Source organism: Coregonus clupeaformis, chromosome 27 (genome assembly GCF_020615455.1).
Source record: "Coregonus clupeaformis isolate EN_2021a chromosome 27, ASM2061545v1, whole genome shotgun sequence".
Taxonomy (NCBI): Eukaryota; Metazoa; Chordata; class Actinopteri; order Salmoniformes; family Salmonidae; genus Coregonus; species Coregonus clupeaformis.
In genome coordinates this window covers 32863890-32884265 of record NC_059218.1, presented here as the reverse complement: position 1 = coordinate 32884265, position 20376 = coordinate 32863890, and the positions used below count along the sequence as shown (strand labels likewise).

Sequence of the window (20376 nt, the reverse complement as noted above, 5' to 3'; positions counted from 1 at the left end):
CCCACTAGGCACAAACTGGAAGAATCAACGATGTTTTAACCAAACCCAACCCTGCTTAGCTTTGATATTTGTCACTGACTACTACCAATGTGTTATTGTGAGAATTATTATTGAGCTCTCTTAATACAGTGCATTCGGAAAGTATTCAGACCCTTTGACTTTTTCCACATTTTGTTACGTTACAGCCTTATTCTAAAATTGATTCCATAGTTTTTTTATTCTCAAACAAACTACACACAATACCTCATTATGACAAAGCAAAAACAGTACTTTGTAGAAGCACCTTTGGCAGCGATTACAGCCTCAAGTCTTCTTGGGTATGACGCTACAAGCTTGGCACACCTGTATTTGGGGAGTTTCTCCCATTCTTCTCTGCAGATGTTCTCAAGCTCTGTCAGGTTGGATGGGAAGCGTCGCTGCACAGCTATTTCAGGTCTCTTCAGAGATGTTCGGTCAGGTTCAAGTCCGGGCTCTGGCTGGGCCACTCAAGGACATTCAGAGACTTGTCCCGAAGCCACTCCTGCGTTGTCTTGGCTGTGTGCTTAGGGTCGTTGTCCTGTTGGAAGGTAAACCTTAGCCCCAGTCTGAGGTCCTGAGCGCTCTGGAGCAGGTTTTCATCAAGGATCTCTCTGTACTTTGCTCCGTTCGTCTTTCCCTCGATCCTGACTAGAATCCCAGTCCCTGCCACTGAAAAACATCCCCACAGCATGATGCTGCCACCATCATGCTTCACCGTAGGGATGGTATTGACCAGGTGATGAGTGGTGCCTGGTTTCCTCCAGACGTGACGCTTGGCATTCAGGCCAAAGAGTTCAATCTTGGTGTCATCAGACCAGAGAATCTTGTTTCTCATGGTCTGAGAGTCCTTTAGGTTCCTTTTGGCAAACTCCAAGCAGGCTGTCATGTGCCTTTTACTAAGGAGTGGCTGCCGTCTGGCCACTCTACCATAAAGGCCTGATTGGTGGAGTGCTGCAGAGATGGTTGTCCTTCTGGAAGGTTCTCCCATCTCCACAGAGAAACTCTGGAGCTCTGTCAGAGTGACCAAGGCCCTTCTCCCCCAATTTGCTCAGTTTGCCCGGGCGGCCAGCTCTAGGAAGAGTCTTGGTGGTTCCAAACTTCTTCCATTTAAGAATGATGGAGGGCACTGTGTTCTTGGGGACCTTCAATGCTGCAGAAATGTTTTGGTACCCTTCCCCAGATCTGTGCCTCGACACAATCCTGTCTTGGAGCTCTACGGACAATTCCTTCGACCTCATGGCTTGGTTTTTGCTCTGACATGCACTGTCAGCTGTGGGACCTTATAAAGAAAGGTGTGTGCCTTTCCAAATCATGTGCAAATTAATTGAATTTACCGCAGGTGGACTCCAATCAAGTTGTAGAAACATCTCAAGGATGATCAATGGAAACAGGATGCACCTGAGCTAAATTTCGAATCTCATAGCAAAGGGTCTGAATATACAGTGGGGAGAACAAGTATTTGATACACTGCCAATTTTGCAGGTTTTCCTACTTACAAAGCATGTAGAGGTCTGTAATTTTTATCATATGTACACTTCAACTGTGAGAGACGGAATCTAAAACAAAAATCCAGAAAATCACATTGTATGATTTTTAAGTAATTAATTTGCATTTTATTGCATGACATAAGTATTTGATCACCTACCAACCAGTAAGAATTCCGGCTTTCACAGACCTGTTCGTTTTTCTTTAAGAAGCCCTCCTGTTCTCCACTCATTATCTGTATTAACTGCACCTTTTTGAACTCGTAACCTGTATAAAAGACACCTGTCCACACACTCAATCAAACAGACTCCAACCTCTCTACAGTGGCCAAGACCAGAGAGCTGTGTAAGGACATCAGGGATAAAATTGTAGACCTGCACAAGGCTGGGATATGCTACAGGACAATAGGCAAGCAGCTTGGTGAGAAGGCAACAACTGTTGGCGCAATTATTAGAAAATGGAAGAAGTTCAAGATAACGGTCAATCACCCTCGGTCTGGGGCTCCATGCAAGATCTCACCTCGTGGGGCATCAATGATCATGAGGAAGGTGAGGGATCAGCCCAGAACTACACAGCAGGACCTGGTCAATGACCTGAAGAGAGCTGGGACCACAGTCTCAAAGAAAACCATTAGTAACACACTACGCCGTCATGGATTAAAATACTGCAGCGCACGCAAGGTCCCCCTGCTCAAGCCAGCGCATGTCCAGGCCCGTCTGAAGTTTGCCAATGACCATCTGGATGATCCAGAGGAGGAATGTGGTCTGATGAGAAGAAAATAGAGCTTTTTGGTCTAAACTCCACTCGCCGTGTTTGGAGGAAGAAGAAGGATGAGTACAACCCCAAGAACACCATCCCAACCGTGAAGCATGGATGTGGAAACATCATTCTTTGGGGATGCTTTTCTGCAAAGGGGACAGGACGACTGCACCGTATTGAGGGGAGGATGGATGGGGCCATGTATCGCGAGATCTTGGCCAACAACCTCCTTCCCTCAGTAAGAGCTTTGAAGATGGGTCGTGGCTGGGTCTTCGAGCATGACAACGACCCGAAACACACAGCCAGGGCAACTAAGGAGTATAAGAAGCATCTCAAGGTCCTGGAGTGGCCTAGCCAGTCTCCAGACCTGAACCCAATAGAAAATCTTTGGAGGGAGCTGAAAGTCCGTATTGCCCAGCGACAGCCCCGAAACCTGAAGGATCTGGAGAAGGTCTGTATGGAGGAGTGGGCCAAAATCCCTGCTGCAGTGTGTGCATACCTGGTCAAGACCTACAGGAAACATATGATCTCTGTAATTGCAAACAAAGGTTTCTGTACCAAATATTAGGTTCTGCTTTTCTGATGTATCAAATACTTATGTCATGCAATAAAATGCAAATTAATTACTTAAAAATCATACAATGTGATTTTCTGAATGTTTTGGAGCGGTGGCTTCTTCCTTGCTGAGCGGCCTTTCAGGTTATGTCGATATAGGACTCGTTTTACTATGGATATTGATACTTTTGTACCTGTTTCCAGCATCTTCACAAGGTCCTTTGCTGTTGTTCTGGGATTGATTTGCACTTTTCGCACCAAAGTGTGTTAATCTCTAGGGAGACAGAACACGTCTCCTTCCTGAGCGGTATGACGGCTGCGTGGTCCCATGGTGTTTATATTTGCGTATTATTGTTTCTACAGATGAACATGGTACCTTCAGGCGTTTGGAAATTGCTCCCAATGATAAACCAGACTTGTGGAGGTCTACAATTTCTTTCTGAGGTCTTGGCTGATTTCTTTTGATTTTCCCATGATAATAATAATAATAATATGCCATTTAGCAGACGCTTTTATCCAAAGCGACTTACAGTCATGCGTGCATACATTTTTGTGTATGGGTGGTCCCGGGGATCGAACCCACTACCTTGGCGTTACAAGCGCCGTGCTCTACCAGCTGAGCTACAGAGGACCACTGATGTCAAGCAAAGAGGCACTGAGTTTGAAGGTAGGCCTTGAAATACACTGCTCAAAAAAATAAAGGGAACACAAAAATAACACATCCTAGATCTGAATGAATGAAATAATCTTATTAAATACTTTTTTCTTTACATAGTTGAAGGTGCTGACAACAAAATCACACAAAAATTATCAATGGAAATCAAATTTATCAACCCATGGAGGTCTGGATTTGTAGTCACCCTCAAAATTAAAGTGGAAAACCACACTACAGGCTGATCCAACTTTGATGTAATGTCCTTAAAACAAGTCAAAATGAGGCTCAGTAGTGTGTGTGGCCTCCACGTGCCTGTATGACCTCCCTACAACGCCTGTGCATGCTCCTGATGAGGTGGCGGATGGTCTCCTGAGGGATCTCCTCCCAGACCTGGACTAAATCATCCGCCAACTCCTGGACAGTCTGTGGTGCAACGTGGTGTTGGTGGATGGAGCGAGACATGATGTCCCAGATGTGCTCAATTGGATTCAGGTCTGGGGAACGGGCGGGCCAGTCCATAGCATCAATGCCTTCCTCTTGCAGGAACTGCTGACACACTCCAGCCACATGAGGTCTAGCATTGTCTTGCATTAGGAGGAACCCAGGGCCAACCACACCAGCATATGGTCTCACAAGGGGTCTGAGGATCTCATCTCGGTACCTAATGGCAGTCAGGCTACCTCTGGCGAGCACATGGAGGGCTGTGCGGCCCCCCAAAGAAATGCCACCCCACACCATGACTGACCCACCGCCAAACCGGTCATGCTGGAGGATGTTGCAGGCAGCAGAACGTTCTCCACGGCGTCTCCAGACTCTGTCACGTCTGTCACATGTGCTCAGTGTAAACCTGCTTTAATCTGTGAAGAGCACAGGGCGCCAGTGGTGAATTAGCCAATCTTGGTGTTCTCTGGCAAATGCCAAACGTCCTGCACGGTGTTGGGCTGTAAGCACAACCCCCACCTGTGGCCGTCGGGCCCTCATACCACCCTCATGGAGTCTGTTTCTGACCGTGCACATTTGTGGCCTGCTGGAGGTCATTTTGCAGGGCTCTGGTAGTGCTCCTCCTGCTCCTCCTTGCACAAAGGCGGAGGTAGCAGTCCTGCTGCTGGGTTGTTGCCCTCCTACGGCCTCCTCCACGTCTCCTGATGTACTGGCCTGTCTCCTGGTAGCGCCTCCATGCTCTGGACACTACGCTGACAGACACAGCAAACCTTCTTGCCACAGCTCGCATTGATGTGCCATCCTGGATGAGCTGCACTACCTGAGCCACTTGTGTGGGTTGTAGACTTCGTCTCATGCTACCACTAGAGTGAAAGCACCGCCAGCATTCAAAAGTGACCAAAACATCAGCCAGGAAGCATAGGAACTGAGAAGTGGTCTGTGGTCACCACCTGCAAAACCAGTCCTTTATTGGGGGTGTCTTGCTAATTGCCTATAATTTCCACCTGTTGTCTATTCCATTTGCACAACAGCATGTGAAATTTATTGTCAATCAGTGTTTAAGTGTTCCCTTTATTTTTTTGAGCAGTGTACATCCACAGGTACACCTCCAATTGACTCAAATGATGTCAATTAGCCTATCATAAGCTTCTAAAGTAATGACAACATTTTCTGGAATTTTCCAAGATGTTTAAAGGCACAGTCAACTTAGAGTATGTAAACTTCTGACCCACTGGTATTGTGATACAGTGAATTATAAGTGAAATAATCTGTCTGTAAACAATTGTTGGAAAAATTACTTGTGTCATGCACAAAGTAGATGTCCTAACTGACTTGCCAAAAATATAGTTTGTTATCAAGAAATGTGTGGAGTGGTTGTAAAACAAGTTTTAATGACTCCAACCTAAGTGTTTGTAAACTTCCGACTTCAACTGTACATAGGGCAGCAGTCTCTAAGGTGCAGGTCTGAGTAAATCAAATCAAATCAAATTGTATTGGTCACATGCGCCGAATACAACAGGTGCAGACATTACAGTGAAATGCTTACTTACAGCCCTTAACCAACAGTGCATTTATTTTAAACAAAAAAAGTCAGAATAAAACAACAACAAAAAAAGTGTTGAGAAAAAAAGAGCAGAAGTAAAATTAAGTGACAGTAGGGAGGCTATATATACAGGGGGGTACCGTTGCAGAGTCAATGTGCGGGGGCACCGGCTAGTTGAGGTAGTTGAGGTAATATGTACATGTGGGTAGAGTTAAAGTGACTATGCATAAATACTTAACAGAGTAGCAGCAGCGTAAAAAGGATGGGGTGGGGGGGGCAGTGCAAATAGTCCGGGTAGCCATGATTAGCTGTTCAGGAGTCTTATGGCTTGGGGGTAGAAGCTGTTGAGAAGTCTTTTGGACCTAGACTTGGCACTCCGGTACCGCTTGCCGTGCGGTAGCAGAGAGAACAGTCTATGACTAGGGTGGCTGGAGTCTTTGACAATTTTGAGGGCCTTCCTCTGACACCGCCTGGTATAGAGGTCCTGGATGGCAGGAAGCTTTGCCCCAGTGATGTACTGGGCCGTACGCACTACCCTCTGTAGTGCCTTGCGGTCAGAGGCCAAGCAGTTGCCATACCAGGCGGTGATGCAACCAGTCAGGATGCTCTCGATGGTGCAGCTGTAGAATTTTTTGAGGATCTGAGGACCCATGCCAAATCTTTTTAGTCTCCTGAGGGGGAATAGGCTTTGTCGTGCCCTCTTCACGACTGTCTTGGTGTGTTTGGACCATGATAGTTTGTTGGTGATGTGGACACCAAGGAACTTGAAGCTCTCAACCTGTTCCACTACAGCCCCGTCGATGAGAATGGGGGCGTGCTCAGTCCTCTTTTTTTTTCCTGTAGTCCACAATCATCTCCTTTGTCTTGGTCACGTTGAGGGAGAGGTTGTTGTCCTGGCACCACACGGCCAGATCTCTGACCTCCTCCCTATAGGCTGTCTCATCGTTGTCGGTGATCAGGCCTACCACTGTTGTGTCGTCGGCAAACTTAATGATGGTGTTGGAGTCGTGCCTGGCCATGCAGTCATGGGTGAACAGAGAGTACAGGAGGGGACTGAGCACGCACCCCTGAGGGGCCCCCGTGTTGAGGATCAGTGTGGCAGATGTGTTGTTACCTACCCTTACCACCTGGGGGTGGCCCGTCAGGAAGTCCAGGATCCAGTTGCAGAGGGAGGTGTTTAGTCCCAGGATCCTTAGCTTAGTGATGAGCTTAGAGGGCACTATGGTGTTGAATGCTGAGCTGTAGTCAATGAATAGCATTCTCACGTAGGTGTTCCTCTTGTCCAGGTGGGAAAGGGCAGTGTGGAGTGCGATAGAGATTGCATCATCTGTGGATCTGTTGGGGCGGTATGCAAATTGGAGTGGGTCTAGGGTTTCTGGGATTATGCTGTTGATGTGAGCCATGACCAGTCTTTCAAAGCACTTCATGGCTACAGACGTCAGTGCTACGGGTCGGTAGTCATTTAGGCAGGTTATCTTAGAGTTCTTGGGCACGGGGACTATGGTGGTCTGCTTGAAACATGTTGGTATTACAGACTCAGTCAGGGACATGTTGAAAATGTCAGTGAAGACACTTGCCAGTTGGTCAGCACATGCTCGGAGTACACGTCCTGGTAATCCGTCTGGCCCTGCGGCCTTGTGAATGTTGACCTGCTTAAAAGTCTTACTCACATCGGCTACGGAGAGCGTGATCACATAGTCATCCGGAACAGCTGGTGCTCTCATGCATGCTTCAGTGTTGCTTGCCTCGAAGCGAGCATAGAAGTGGTTTAGCACATCTGGTAGGCTTGTGTCACTGGGCAGCTCGCGGCTGTGCTTCCCTTTGTAGTCTGTAATAGTTTTCAAGCCCTGCCACATCCGACGAGCGTCAGAGCCAGTGTAGTATGATTCAATCTTAGACCTGTATTGACTCTTTGCCTGTTTGATGGTTCGTCGGAGGTCATAGCGGGATTTCTTATAAGCGTCCGGGTTAGAGTCCCGTTCCTTGAAAGCGGCTGCTCTACCCTTTAGCTCAGTGCGGATGTTTCCTGTAATCCATGGCTTCTGGTTGGGGTATGTACGTACGGTCACTGTGGGGACGACATCATCGATGCACTTATTGATGAAGCCAGTGACTGATGTGGTGTACTCCTCAATGCTGTCTGAAGAATCCCCGGAACATGTTCCAGTCTGTGCTAGCAAAACAGTCCTGTAGCTTAGCATCTGCGTCATCTGACCACTTTTTTATTAACCGAATCACTGGTGCTTCCTGCTTCAGTTTTTGCTTATAAGCAGGAATCAGGAGGATAGAGTTATGGTCAGATTTGCCAAATGGAGGGCGAGGGAGAGCTTTGTATGCGTCTCTGTGTGTGGAGTAAAGGTGGTCTAGAGTTTTTTTCCTCTGGTTGCACATTTAACATGCTGGTAGAAATTAGGTAGAACGGATTTAAGTTTCCCTGCATTAAAGTCCCCGGCCACTAGGAGCGCTGCATCTGGATGAGCGTTTTCCTGTTGATTAATGGCCTTGTACAACTCATTCAGTGCAATCTTAATGCCAGCATTGGTTTGTGGTGGTAAATAGACAGCTATGAAAAATATAGATGAAAACTCTCTTGGTAAATAGTGTGGTCTACAGCTTATCATAAGATACTCTACCTCAGGCGAGCAAAACCTCGAGACTTCCTTAGTATTTGATTTGATTTTGTGCACCAGCTGTTGTTTACAAATATACACAGACCGCCACCCCTTGTCTTACCAGAGTCAGCCGTTCTGTCCTGCCGATGTAGTACTGGGTGGTAGCTGGCTAGTAACAGTGACTAAAGATCAGGGCATGGTACTGGGCGGAGGCCGGCTTGTGGTGACTATTTAACAGTCTATTGGCCTGGAGATATAAGCAGTTTTTCAGTCTCTCAGTCCCAGCTTTGATGCACCTGTACTGTCTCCACCTTCTAGATGGGAGCGGGGTGAACAGGCCGTGGCTCGGGTGGCTGAGGTCCTTGATGATCTTCTTGGCCTTCCTGTGACACTGGGTATTGTAGATGTCCTGGGGGCAGGCAGGGTGCCCCCGGTGATGCGTTGGGCTGACCGCACCACATAGCCCTACAGGATGCTCTCAATGGTACGTCTGTAGAAGTTCGTGAGGGTCTTAGGGGCCAAGCCGAATTTCTTCAGCCTCCTGAGGTTGAAGAGGTGCTGTTGTGGATGGACCATTCATGTTGTCAGTGATGTGCACGCCGAAGAACTTGAAGCTGTTCTACCTCTCCACTGCGGCCCCGTCGATGTCGCAGGTCTGTGGCGATCTTCACAATATAGATATCTGTGCAGAATCTCGAACAGCCATTGATCACTTGCACAATGTACTTTTAATGGCACAATGTACTTTTAATGGATCTCAACTACAATCGAGGTCATTTGGTTGTGATATTAGATGAAGCACAGTGATAACACATTAAGTCGTTGAATTAATAAAAATATCTGACATTGTATTCCCATTTGAACTTTGTTGTGCTTTTAAATGGCTGAAAGTGCAGCAGTGATAACACATTTAGATGACAACTAAACCAAAAATTAGACATTGTTCTTCCATTGGAATTTGGTTGTGCTTTTAGATGGTTGAAATCATAATGATAACATGTTGGGAATTCAACAAACATCTGGCTGTCTTTTTGAGTGGGTGAATAAATGTTGAAATCTCATTGGTCAACGTCTCAACCAAAAATTACCCACATTTCCACGTTGAAATGACGTGGTGTGCCCAGTAGGTAGATAGAATGGTTAAAATGTCTTTGCAAAGAGATACTTCTGAAAGAAATTATATCCTCATAAGAGTTTTTACAAAATTGAATATCCTTAACACCTGGTTAAACTTGAATATAGTGAAATCCAACAGAACAATATTAGGGGGACAGTCTCTGTATGTGTCTGATCCTAATTGTTCCTTGCATGACAAATGTGTTTGTTTGCAACAGACAGGTTAAGCCACATAACTGTTCTACAGAGAGATTGAGTCCCTGATTTGTGAGTTTCAGAACCATTGCCAATCTTGCTCTACAGTTCCATCGGTGTGTCGACAAGGCACTCCCTTCCTCTCTCCCTCCTGTGCCTCAGTCAGCCCTGTGTTTGTATCGACAGAAAGGTAGTGTTTGGCCTTGTTCGATATGGCGGCCGATTCACTGAGCCGCAGCTAAAGAGATCATACCATAGACCCAGGAGAAACAGTCCCCCCCACACCGGCCGGATCTCCCTCTGCCTCTGTTGTCATTACCAAACACAATCAATCTCCATTGGGGTCAGGGTCAGAACAGCATTGTAGCTTCATTTGTGGGGATGCCATTTCTCTATTTGGGCCAGGGAAGAGAGTTGGGCAAAAATGTCATGGTACATGCTATGGTATGCAAACTTGGATGTAATCGTCTAGGGTGCAATGCTCTTGTTCCACTGAAATCATGTGTCATTGTGGAATATATATACACTACCGGTCAAAAGTTTTAGAACACCTACACATTCAAGGGTTTTTCTTTATTCTACAATGTAGAAAATAGTAAAAATAATAGTGAAGACATCAAGACTATGAAATAACACATATGGAATCATGTAGTAACCAAAAAAAGTGTTAAACAAATCAAAATATATTTTATATTTGAGATTCTTCAAATAGCGACCCTTTGCCTTGATGACAGCTTTGCACACTCTTGGCATTCTCTCAACCAGCTTCATGAGGTAGTCACCTGGAATGCATTTCAATTAACAGGTGTGCCTTCTTAAAAGTTAATTTGTGAAATTTCTTTCCTTCTTAATGCGTTTGAGCCAATCAGTTGTGTTGTGACAAGGTAAGGGGGTATATAGAAGATAGCCCTATTTGGTAAAAGACCAAGTCCATATTATGGCAAGAACAGCTCAAATAAGCAAAGAGAAACGACAGTCCATCATTACTTTAAGACATGTAGGTCAGTCAATACGGAAAATTCAAGTGCAGTCGCAAAACCATCAAGCGCTATGATGGAACTGGCTCTCATGAGGACCGCCACAAGAATGGAAGACCCAGAGTTACCTCTGCTGCAGAGGATAAGTTCATTAGTTACCAGCCTCAGAAATTGCACCCCAAATAAATGCTTCACAGAGTTCAAGTAACAGATACATCTCAACATCAACTGTTCAGAGGAGACTGTGTGAATCAGGCCTTCATGGTCTAATTGCTGCAAAGAAACCACTACTAAAGGACACCAATAAGAAGAAGAGACTTGCTTGGGCCAAGAAACACGAGCAATGGACATTAGACCGGTGGAAATCTGTCCTTTGGTCTGATGAGTCCAAATTAGAGATTTTTGGTTCCAACCGCCTTGTCTTTGTGAGACATGGTGTGGGTGAATGGATGATCTCTGCATGTGTATTTCCCAACGTAAAGCATGGAGGAGGAGGTGTTATGGTGTGGGGGTGCTTTGCTGGTGACACTGTCTGTGATATATTTAGAATTCAATGCACACTTAACCAGGATGGCTACCACAGCATTCTGCAGCGATACGCCATCCCATCTGGTTTGGGCTTAGTGGGACTATCATTTGTTTTTCAACAGGACAATGACCCAATACACCTCCAGGCTGTGTAAGGGCTATTTTACCAAGAAGGAGAGTGATGGAGTGCTGCATCAGATGACCTGGCCTCCACAATCCCCCGACCTCAACCCAATTGAGATGGTTTGGGATGAGTTGGACCTCAGAGTGAAGGAAAAGCAGCCAACAAGTGCTCAGCATATGTGGGAACTCCTTCAAGACAGTTGGAAAAGCATTCCAGGTGAAGCTGGTTGAGAGAATGTTAAGACTGTGCAAAGCTGTCATCAAGGCAAAGGGTGGCTATTTGAAGAATCTCAAATATAAAATATATTTTGATTCGTTTAACACTTATTTGGTTACTACATGATTCCATATGTGTTATTTCATAGTTTTCATGTCTTCACTATTATTCTACAAAGTAGAAAATAGTAAAAATAAAGAAAAACCCTTGAATGAGTAGGTGTTCTAAAACTTTTGACCGGTAGTGTATTTATATCCTATTGTCGATACTTAATGGTTACAGTCTAATAACAGAGGGAATGCAATATCACCAATGATGTCTGCATGTAAAATGAGGAATTAGAGCTGCTTATCATGCTCTCTTTCCTGTTGTCCAAAAGCCTCTCCTTGAAGACAAAAGAGACGAAAAGGTGACTCATGGAAGAAAATAATGGGACGGGAGAGATTTGAGGAGCGTCTGGCAGGCTATTCTCAGGTTCAGTGGTTCATTTGATGGGTGGGGCTTTACCAAGCAAGTAAATAAAATATGTTTTGCTGTATCAGGCACTTTCAACAAATTAAAGTCAATATAGCGGAACGTCTGCTCCTCAGGAGGCAGCAGGGACGAGACAGAGAGAGACCTGGGCTCTATGAGCTGCTGCTGCATGATGCTCCACTTCCACACTCCATCGTTCCCAGCCCAGCCTCTCCCCTCTCTGCCACCCTCCACGTATCATTAGAATTATTAATAACACCTGTCCAATCAGACAAACCACTGAACCTCTCTGACCTTGAAGGGATACTTCGGGATTTTGGCAATGAGGCCATTTATCTACTTCCCCAGTCAGATGAACTTGTGGATACAATTTTAATGTCTCTGTGTCCAGTATGAAGGAAATTAGATGTAGTTTTGGGAGCCAATGCTAACTAGCGCAATGACTGGAAGTCTATGGGTATCTGTTAGCACGCAGAGACAAGTTCATCTGACTCTGGGCAAGTAGATAAAGTCCTCATTGCCAAAATCCCGAAGTATCCCTTTAACGTGCCAAAATCCATATACTCCTATGATATACAGTCGCTCCACCCACTCTTAAATGTTTGATGTTAAGGTTTTACTGGTGAAACATTTCCCCTGGATTCCCTCAATACCAGCATGACATTTATAGATTGTGTCTTACAGAGAATAAGGAATACTCTAAAAAGTAACATATTGTACATGGCTTCCAACAGGAATTCTCAATTGCAACAATTATGCAAGAAAGAAAGGAAGACAACCGGAATAGAACAAGTACAGTTGGATCCCACGTATCTCCCAAAACTGTCCCAAACTGGCTTTTTGCCCGCATTCGCATGAAAGTACAAACTGTCCATATTTTTGTCTGGTATCTGTTCTGATGGCTGTTCCGGACCCAGTCTGCAATCAGAGGGAGAAGTTAAGAGGCAGTGGCTGGGGTCCAGATCAGATGGTACCTTTCTTCCCCTCACTGCTCCCTAGAGTCCCTCTGCTGTCTGTGGAACCGTTTTCTGTAGTTTCTCCACACTTTCCCTCCATCTCTCTGCTCAGAGTCCTGCTATTTGGATTGCTAGCTGTTATTTAAAGACCTAGTGCAGTCAAAAAACTCAATTTTCCTGTGTTTTACATATATTTCCACACTATGAGGTTGGAATAATACTGTGAAATTGTGAAGATTATGATAATGCCCCTTTAGTGTAAGAGTTGTTTGAAAAGACCCCCTGACATTTCTGCCCGTTTTGGTGGGATGACATCACCAGGTGATAAAGTAGTTAATAGACCAATAAGAAAGAGAGTTCCAAATCTCTCTGCCAATAACAGCTACTTTTCACTTTTCCCCTCCCCACTCAGACCACTCCCAGACAGTCCTAGCAAAATTATTGGTTGAAAAATTGCTCTTTGCTGAGAAGCTAATTTTGTTTCTTTTTGAATTTAAAAAAACAAAACAATCACAATAAGGCAATTAAATTGTTAACCAGAAATGATTTGATATTGAGATATAAACGACTGCATTGGACCTTTAATCCAACTCCATTTCCCACAGCCACATGTACGCATGTTAACTCTCACATGAACACATGCACATTGTCTCTGATTCCAAGAGCAGAGTTTTATCTGATAACCCTCCATAAGCCTGTTATTATGGCTACCTAAGCATGAAATGATAGCAGAGTTACACATTTGTTGGTATTCATTGACAGCAGTAACATAATTATGAAATTCTTTAATGTGGAAAAAACTCAGTGTACATATTGGTTACAGAGGACCTTTGCATAGACAGTATATACCATTTTGGACATTTCAACAGTGAATGTCCTTTCCACAATTTCAAGTATGTTGCTGCGAGAAATGTAGGTGTATCCATGAACTCTCTTCTGATGTGTTCCAATGCTGTAATCTGTAAGGGGCTGTCACCTGGGCCACCCTGACAGCCAGTCTTTATGTGTCGACTCAAGACAAGAGCTATTACATTTACGTCATTTAGCAGACGCTCTTATCCAGAGCGACTTACAGGAGCAATTAGGGTTAAGTGCCTTGCTCAAGGGCACATGGACAGATTTTTCACCTAGTCGGCTCGGGGATTAGAACCAGCGACCTTTCGGTTACTGGCACAACGCTCTTAACCACTAAGCTACCTGCCGCCCCAGGCTATTGTAGAGATTTAAACTATGGGAGCGGGAACCATCAATCTGAGAGGAGGGCCTGCGAGAAGGCCGCCCCCCTCATACCTCCATAGATACCCTGTCACAAGGCAGCAGATTGGCTCAGATACACTCCATTGAGCTCCTCATCTTCTTGATTTAAAGGTTTCTCGGGTGAGGAAGACAGAGTGGTAGGGGAGTGAGATAAAAAGGAGTTAAAACGGGTGAGATGCTTTCTGTCCTCTACTCTCTCGCGTCACCAGTCAGTCGGTCCAGTAAAAATCAGGACACCCTTCAGAAATAGGCAGTTGCAATGATAACTACTAAGTTTTTCCAGAAAATGTTATAGTCTCTTGTGAAAAATGGTCTCTTGTCAATGAGGCTTGAAATGGTGTACCTTGCTGGATAAGATACTGTACATGACTAGGATGATCAACGTGGCTCTGTTGTGCAGAGGTGCATGAATGGGTTTTCATGTACCAATGTGCCTTCACTCTCTCCTGCCATCTCTTCCTGTCCTCTCATTAATAATAACCAAGGGGCTGCATCTGCAGTCATTTCATCCACGGTCGCCTCGCCCCCTTGGCTGGGTGGGACTTCCTGGAGAAGGGCCTGTTTTCAGTGTAACCCAGTCAGCACAGACTGAGGTGTTCTGATGCGGAGCAGCAGCTTTCAGCCATACAGCCAAGCAAGGATTGAATGTATGCAGCAGTCCCTCAGCTCTCTCTGGGTCCTGGAGTGTGACGGAGGCAAGTTTTACAGACGGGTGGATCTTGCCATCCCCAGAAGCTACCAGCGGCCAGTGGAGAATGGCTTTCCATTCTGCTGTATTAAACCAGTAATGAGGACAGACCAGCCTTCCCCATGCAGCTCCCACCTCCTGTTGTCACATCAGGGCTGGTTCCAGGCATAAGCGACATAAGCAGTCGTTTATGTTCTAGCGCTGCAGCTTGTTCAGCAGGATAGAGGGCCTTGACTCTGGTTTATGCCATGACCAACCTGCTACCCCCGTGGGTGGTACAGTTGTTACAGGCTTGTAGGTCAAGACCACCCTGGAGGAAAGGTGCCATTGTAGGGAACTAAGGGAAAACACCATCATACAGCAGCTTTAATGTATTCCTCAAGCAAGGTATTAGTGATCTGTGGTATGCAGTGGTGTATAGCTGATGGTACTGCATGTATGACAGCAGGCATACATACAACTATTATTGACAAATGGTGCAGGTGATTGAGGTTGCCAACTAAGAATGTCAGGATGTGAGAGTAATTGAATATTGATTGATAAACAACCAGAGGAGGCTGGTGGGAGGAGCTATAGGAGGATGGGCTCATTGTAATGGCTGGAATAGAATAAATGGTTTCCATATCTTTGATGTGTTTGATACCTTTCCATTTATTCCATTCCAGCCATTACAATGAGCCCATCCTCCTATAGCTCCTCCCACCAGCCTCCTCTGTAAACAACATAACTTTAAAGTACCAAAAACAGAAATAATAATAATTCACTGAAAGACGATGCCCAAAGCTTACCCGTGATGTTGCGCAACGATTTAAGTAAATAAGTTGTCGTTTTAGTCAAAGTAGGATATACAGTGCCTTCAGAAAGTATTCATACCCCTTGACTTATTCCACAATTTGTTGTGTTACAGCCTGAATTCAAAATTGATTAAATATATTTTATGTTCCGGGTTACTGTACCTCTGAGAATAACATTGACGTATACACTGACATGGTGACTGAGTTCATCAGGAAGTGTATAGGGGATGTTGTTCCCACTGTGACAATTAAAACCTAACCAAACCGAAAACCGTGGATAGATGGTAGCATTCGTGCAAAACTGAAAGCGCGAACCACCACATTTAACCATGGCAAGGTGACTGGGAATATGGTTGAATACAAACAGTGCAGTTATTCCCTCCATAAGGCAATCAAACAGGCAAAACATCAGTACAGAGACAAAGTGGAGTCGCAATTCAACGGCTCAGACACGAGACGTATATGGCAGGGACTCCAGACAATCACGGATTACAAAGGGAAAACCAACCACGTCACGAACACCGAAATCTTGCTCCCGGACAAGCCAAACACCTTCTTCGCCCGCTTTAAGGATAACACAGTGCCACAGACGCGGGCCGCTCCCGTGGACTGTGGGCTCTCTTCTCCATGGCCGAGTGAGTAAGATATTTAAGCGTGTTAACCCTCGCAAGGCTGCCGGCCCAGACGGCATCCCCAGCCGCGTCCTCAGAGCATGCGCAGACCAGCTGGCTGGAGTGTTTACAGACATATTCAATCTTTCCCTATCGCAGTCTGCTGTCCCCACTTGCTTCAAGATGTCCACCATTGTTCCTGTACCCAAGAAAGCAAAGGTAACTGAACTAAATGACTATCCCCGTAGCACTTGTAAGTCGCTCTGGATAAGAGCGTCTGCTAAATGACGTAAATGTAAATTAAGTGCTTTGAGTGGCTAATTAAGGATCATATCACCTCCACCTTACCTGACACCCCTAGACCCACTTCAATTTGCATACCGCCCCAATAGATCCACAGACCATGCAATCGCCATCGCACTGCATACTGCCCTATCTCACCTGGACAAGAGGAATACCTATGAAAGAATGCTGTTCATTGACTACAGCTCAGCCTTCAACACCATAGTACCCTCCAAGCTCATCATTAAGCTTGGGGACCTGGGTCTGAACCCCGCCCTGTGCAACTGGGTCCTGGACTTCCTAACGGGCCACCCCCAGGTGGTGAAGGTAGGAAACAACATCTCCACTACGCTGATCCTCAACACAGGGGCGTGCTCAGCCCCCAACGGGGTCGCAGTGGAGAAGCTTAAAGTTCCTCTGCGTACACATCACTGACAATCTGAAATGGTCCATTTACATTTTACATTTGAGTCATTTCGCAGACGCTCTTATCCAGAGCGACTTACAGTTAGTGAGTGCATACATTTTTCATACTGGCCCCCCATGGGAATCGAACCCACAACCCTGGCGTTGCAAGCACCATGCTCTACCAACTGGTCCACCCACACAGACAGTGTGGTGAAGAAGGCGCGACAGTGCCTCTTCAAACTCAGGAGGCTGAAGAAATTTGGCTTGGCGCGTAAGACCCTCACAAACTTTTACAGATGCACCATTGAGAGTATCCTGTCGGGCTGTATCACCGCCTGGTACAGCAACTTCACCGCTCGCAACCTCAGGGCTCTCCAGAGGGTGGTGCGGTCTGCCCAATGCATCACCGGGGGCACACTGCCTGCCCTCCAGGACACCTACAGCCCCGATGTCAAAGGAAGACCAAAAAGATCATCAAGGACATCAACCACCCGAGCCACGACCTGTTCACCACGCTATCATCCAGAAAGCTGGGACCCGAGAGACTGAGAAACAGCTTCTATCTAAAGGCCATCAGACTTTTAAATACCCATCACTAGCCGGCCTCCACCCAGTACCCTGTCCTGAATTTAGTCACTGTCCCTAGCCGGCTACCACCCGGTTACTCTACCCTGCACCTTAGAGGCTGCTGCCGTATGTACATAGACATGGAATCACTGGTCACTTTAATAATGTTTACATACTGTTTTACTCATTTCACATGTACAGTTGAAGTCAGAAGTTAACATACACTTAGGTTGGAGTCATTAAAACTTGTTTTTCAACCACTCCACACATTTCTTGTTAACAAACTATAGTTTTGGCAAGTCGGTTAGGAAATCTACTTTGTGTATGACACAAGTAATTTTTCCAACAATTGTTTACAGACAGATTATTTCACTTATAATTCACTGTTTTACAATTCCAGTGGGTCAGAAGTTTACATACCCTAAGTTGACTGTGCCTTTAAACAGCTTGGAAAATTCCAGAAAATGATGTCATGGCTTTAGAAGCTTCTGATAGGCTAATTGACATCATTTGAGTCAATTGGAGGTGTACCTGTGGATGTATTTCAAGGCCTACCTTCAAACTCAGTGCCTCTTTGCTTGACATCATGGGAAAATCAAAAGAAATCAGCTAAGACCTCAGAAAAGAATTTGTAGACCTCCACAACTCTGGTTCATCATTGGGAGCAATTTCCAAACGCCTGAAGGTACCACGTTCATCTGTACAAACAATAGTACGCAAGTATAAACACCATGGGACCACACAGCCGTCATACCACTCAGGAAGGAGGCGCGTTCTGTCTCCTAGAGATGAACGTACTTTGGTGCGAAAAGTGCAAATCAATCCCAGAACAACAGCAAAGGACCTTGTGAAGATGCTGGAGGAAACAGGTACAAAAGTATCTATATCCACAGTAAAACAAGTCCTATATCGACATAACCTGAAAGGCCACTCAGCAAGGAAGAAGCCACTGCTTCAAAACTGCCATAAAAAAGCCAGACTACGGTTTGCAACTGCACGTGGGGACAAAGATCGTACTTTTTGGAGAAATGTCCTTTGGTCTGATGAAACAAAAATAGAACTGTTTGGCCATAATGACCATCGTTATGTTTGGAGGAAAAAGGGGGTCGCTTGCAAGCTGAAGAACACCATCCCAACCGTGAAGCACGGGGTGGCAGCATCAAGCTGTGGGGGTGCTTTGCTGCAGGAGGGACTGGTGCACTTCACAAAATACATGGCGTCATGAGTAAGGAAAATTATGGGGATATATTGAAGCAACATCTCAAGACATCAGTCTGGAAGTTAAAGCTTGGTCGCAAATGGGTCTTCCAAATGGACAATGACCCCAAGCATACTTCCAAAGTTGTGGCAAAATGCTTAAGGAAAACAAAGTCAAGGTATTGGAGTGGCCATCACAAAGTCCTGACCTCAATCCTATTGAAAATGTGTGGGCAGAACTGAAAAAGCGTGTGCGAGCAAGGAGGCCTACAAACCTGACTCAGTTACACCAGCTCTGTCAGGAGGAATGGGCCAAAATTCACCCAACTTATTGTGGGAAGCTTGTGGAAGGCTACCCGAAACGTTTGACCCAAGTTAAACAATTTAAAGGCAATGCTACCAAATACTAATTGAGTGTATGTAAACTTCTGACCCACTGGGTGTCACGGTTTCGGCCGAGGCTGCCTCTCTTCCTTGCTCGGGCAGGCTTCGGCGGTCGTCGTCCCCGGAGTACTAGCTGCCACCGTTGTATGTTTCGATGTTCGTTTGGTTTTGTCTTTATGTTGTACACCTGTTATCGTTTACCGTTCATTAGTGTGTCCTATAAGTTCTCGTTTTGTTTGTCATGTGGCATGTGTGATTTCGCTTACTGTCTCTTTGACTGTGTTTCGTTCCTCCTCTGTTTTGGAGAAGTTTTCGCACTTGTTGTGCGCGTAATTATTTTGTGTGTGGTTTACGCCTGTGTGCGTAATCACTGGCCTCTTGGCTCTTTTTGGATCATTTTGGAGTGTTTGTTCACTAAAGTCTGTTGGACTGAGCTTCTGCGTCCTGCGCTTGATTTCCTGCACCACATCTACACACAGCACCTTCTGACAGAATCACACATCATCATGGAATCAGCAGGAGCCGCAGCCGCACCTGAGTCACTGGAGGAGCGCGTCCGCGAGCAGAACGACCAGATCCTTCGGATCGGGACCGCCCTTCAGGACGTGATAAACACCCTGCAACGATGGGAGAACAGAGGGGCACCCGCAGCTCCACCTACCTTGCCCTCACCATCGGCCAGTCCTGTCATTCAAGCTCCGGAACCCGGGGGGATTCGGCTCTCGCTCCCGAGGGCGTATGAGGGCAACGCTGCCGGATGTCAGGGGTTCCTCCTGCAGGTGGAACTATACCTGGCCACCGTACACCCGGCGCCCTCGGGGCACGAGAGCGTCTCCGCCCTCATCTCCTGTCTCACCGGCAAAGCGTTGGAATGGGCCAACGCCGAGTGGAGGAGGATAGACGCCTCCACGATCACATACTCGGAGTTCTCACGCCGCTTCAGGGCCGTGTTTGACCATCCACCTGAGGGGAAAGCGGCGGGGGAGCGTCTATTCTCCCTCCGGCAGGGGAGGAGGAGCGCCCAGGAGTTCGCGTTGGAATTCCGAACTCTAGCGGCGGATGCAGGGTGGAATGAGCGGGCCCTCATAGATCACTACCGTTGTAGTCTACGGGAGGACGTCCGTCGTGAGCTGGCCTGCAGGGATACCAGCCTCACGTTCGACCAGTTGGTGGACATGTCCATCCGGCTGGACACCCTGCTGGTCACCCGCGGACGTCCCGATTGGGGTTCGTCCATTCCACCCTCCAGCACCTCCGAGCCGAGCCCGATGGAGCTCGGGGGTGCTGGCGCTAGAGAGAGGAGGGGTCGGAGCACGAGGGGGGCCGTCCCTTGCACCAACTGTGGTCGTGGAGGACACACCGCGGCCAGGTGCTGGGGAGGGTCTCCTAGGGGAGAAGACGGCAGGCCCCGCACTGGGGAGTCCTTCCAGGTGAGTTGGCGTCCCACTTACCCAGAGCTCTCTGTTGTGCACTTCTGTATATCTGTGCGATTTCCACAGGTTGCACCTCATTCCCAGCATAAGGCGCTAGTAGA

General features: G+C 46.4%; 1 protein-coding gene across 1 annotated transcript in view; it reads left to right on the top strand.

Moving 5' to 3' along the window:
• The window catches only part of brcc3 (BRCA1/BRCA2-containing complex, subunit 3), a 58700-nt gene that overhangs the window by 22164 nt on the left and 16160 nt on the right, over positions 1 to 20376 (top strand). The gene's annotated exons all lie outside the window — the stretch shown is intronic.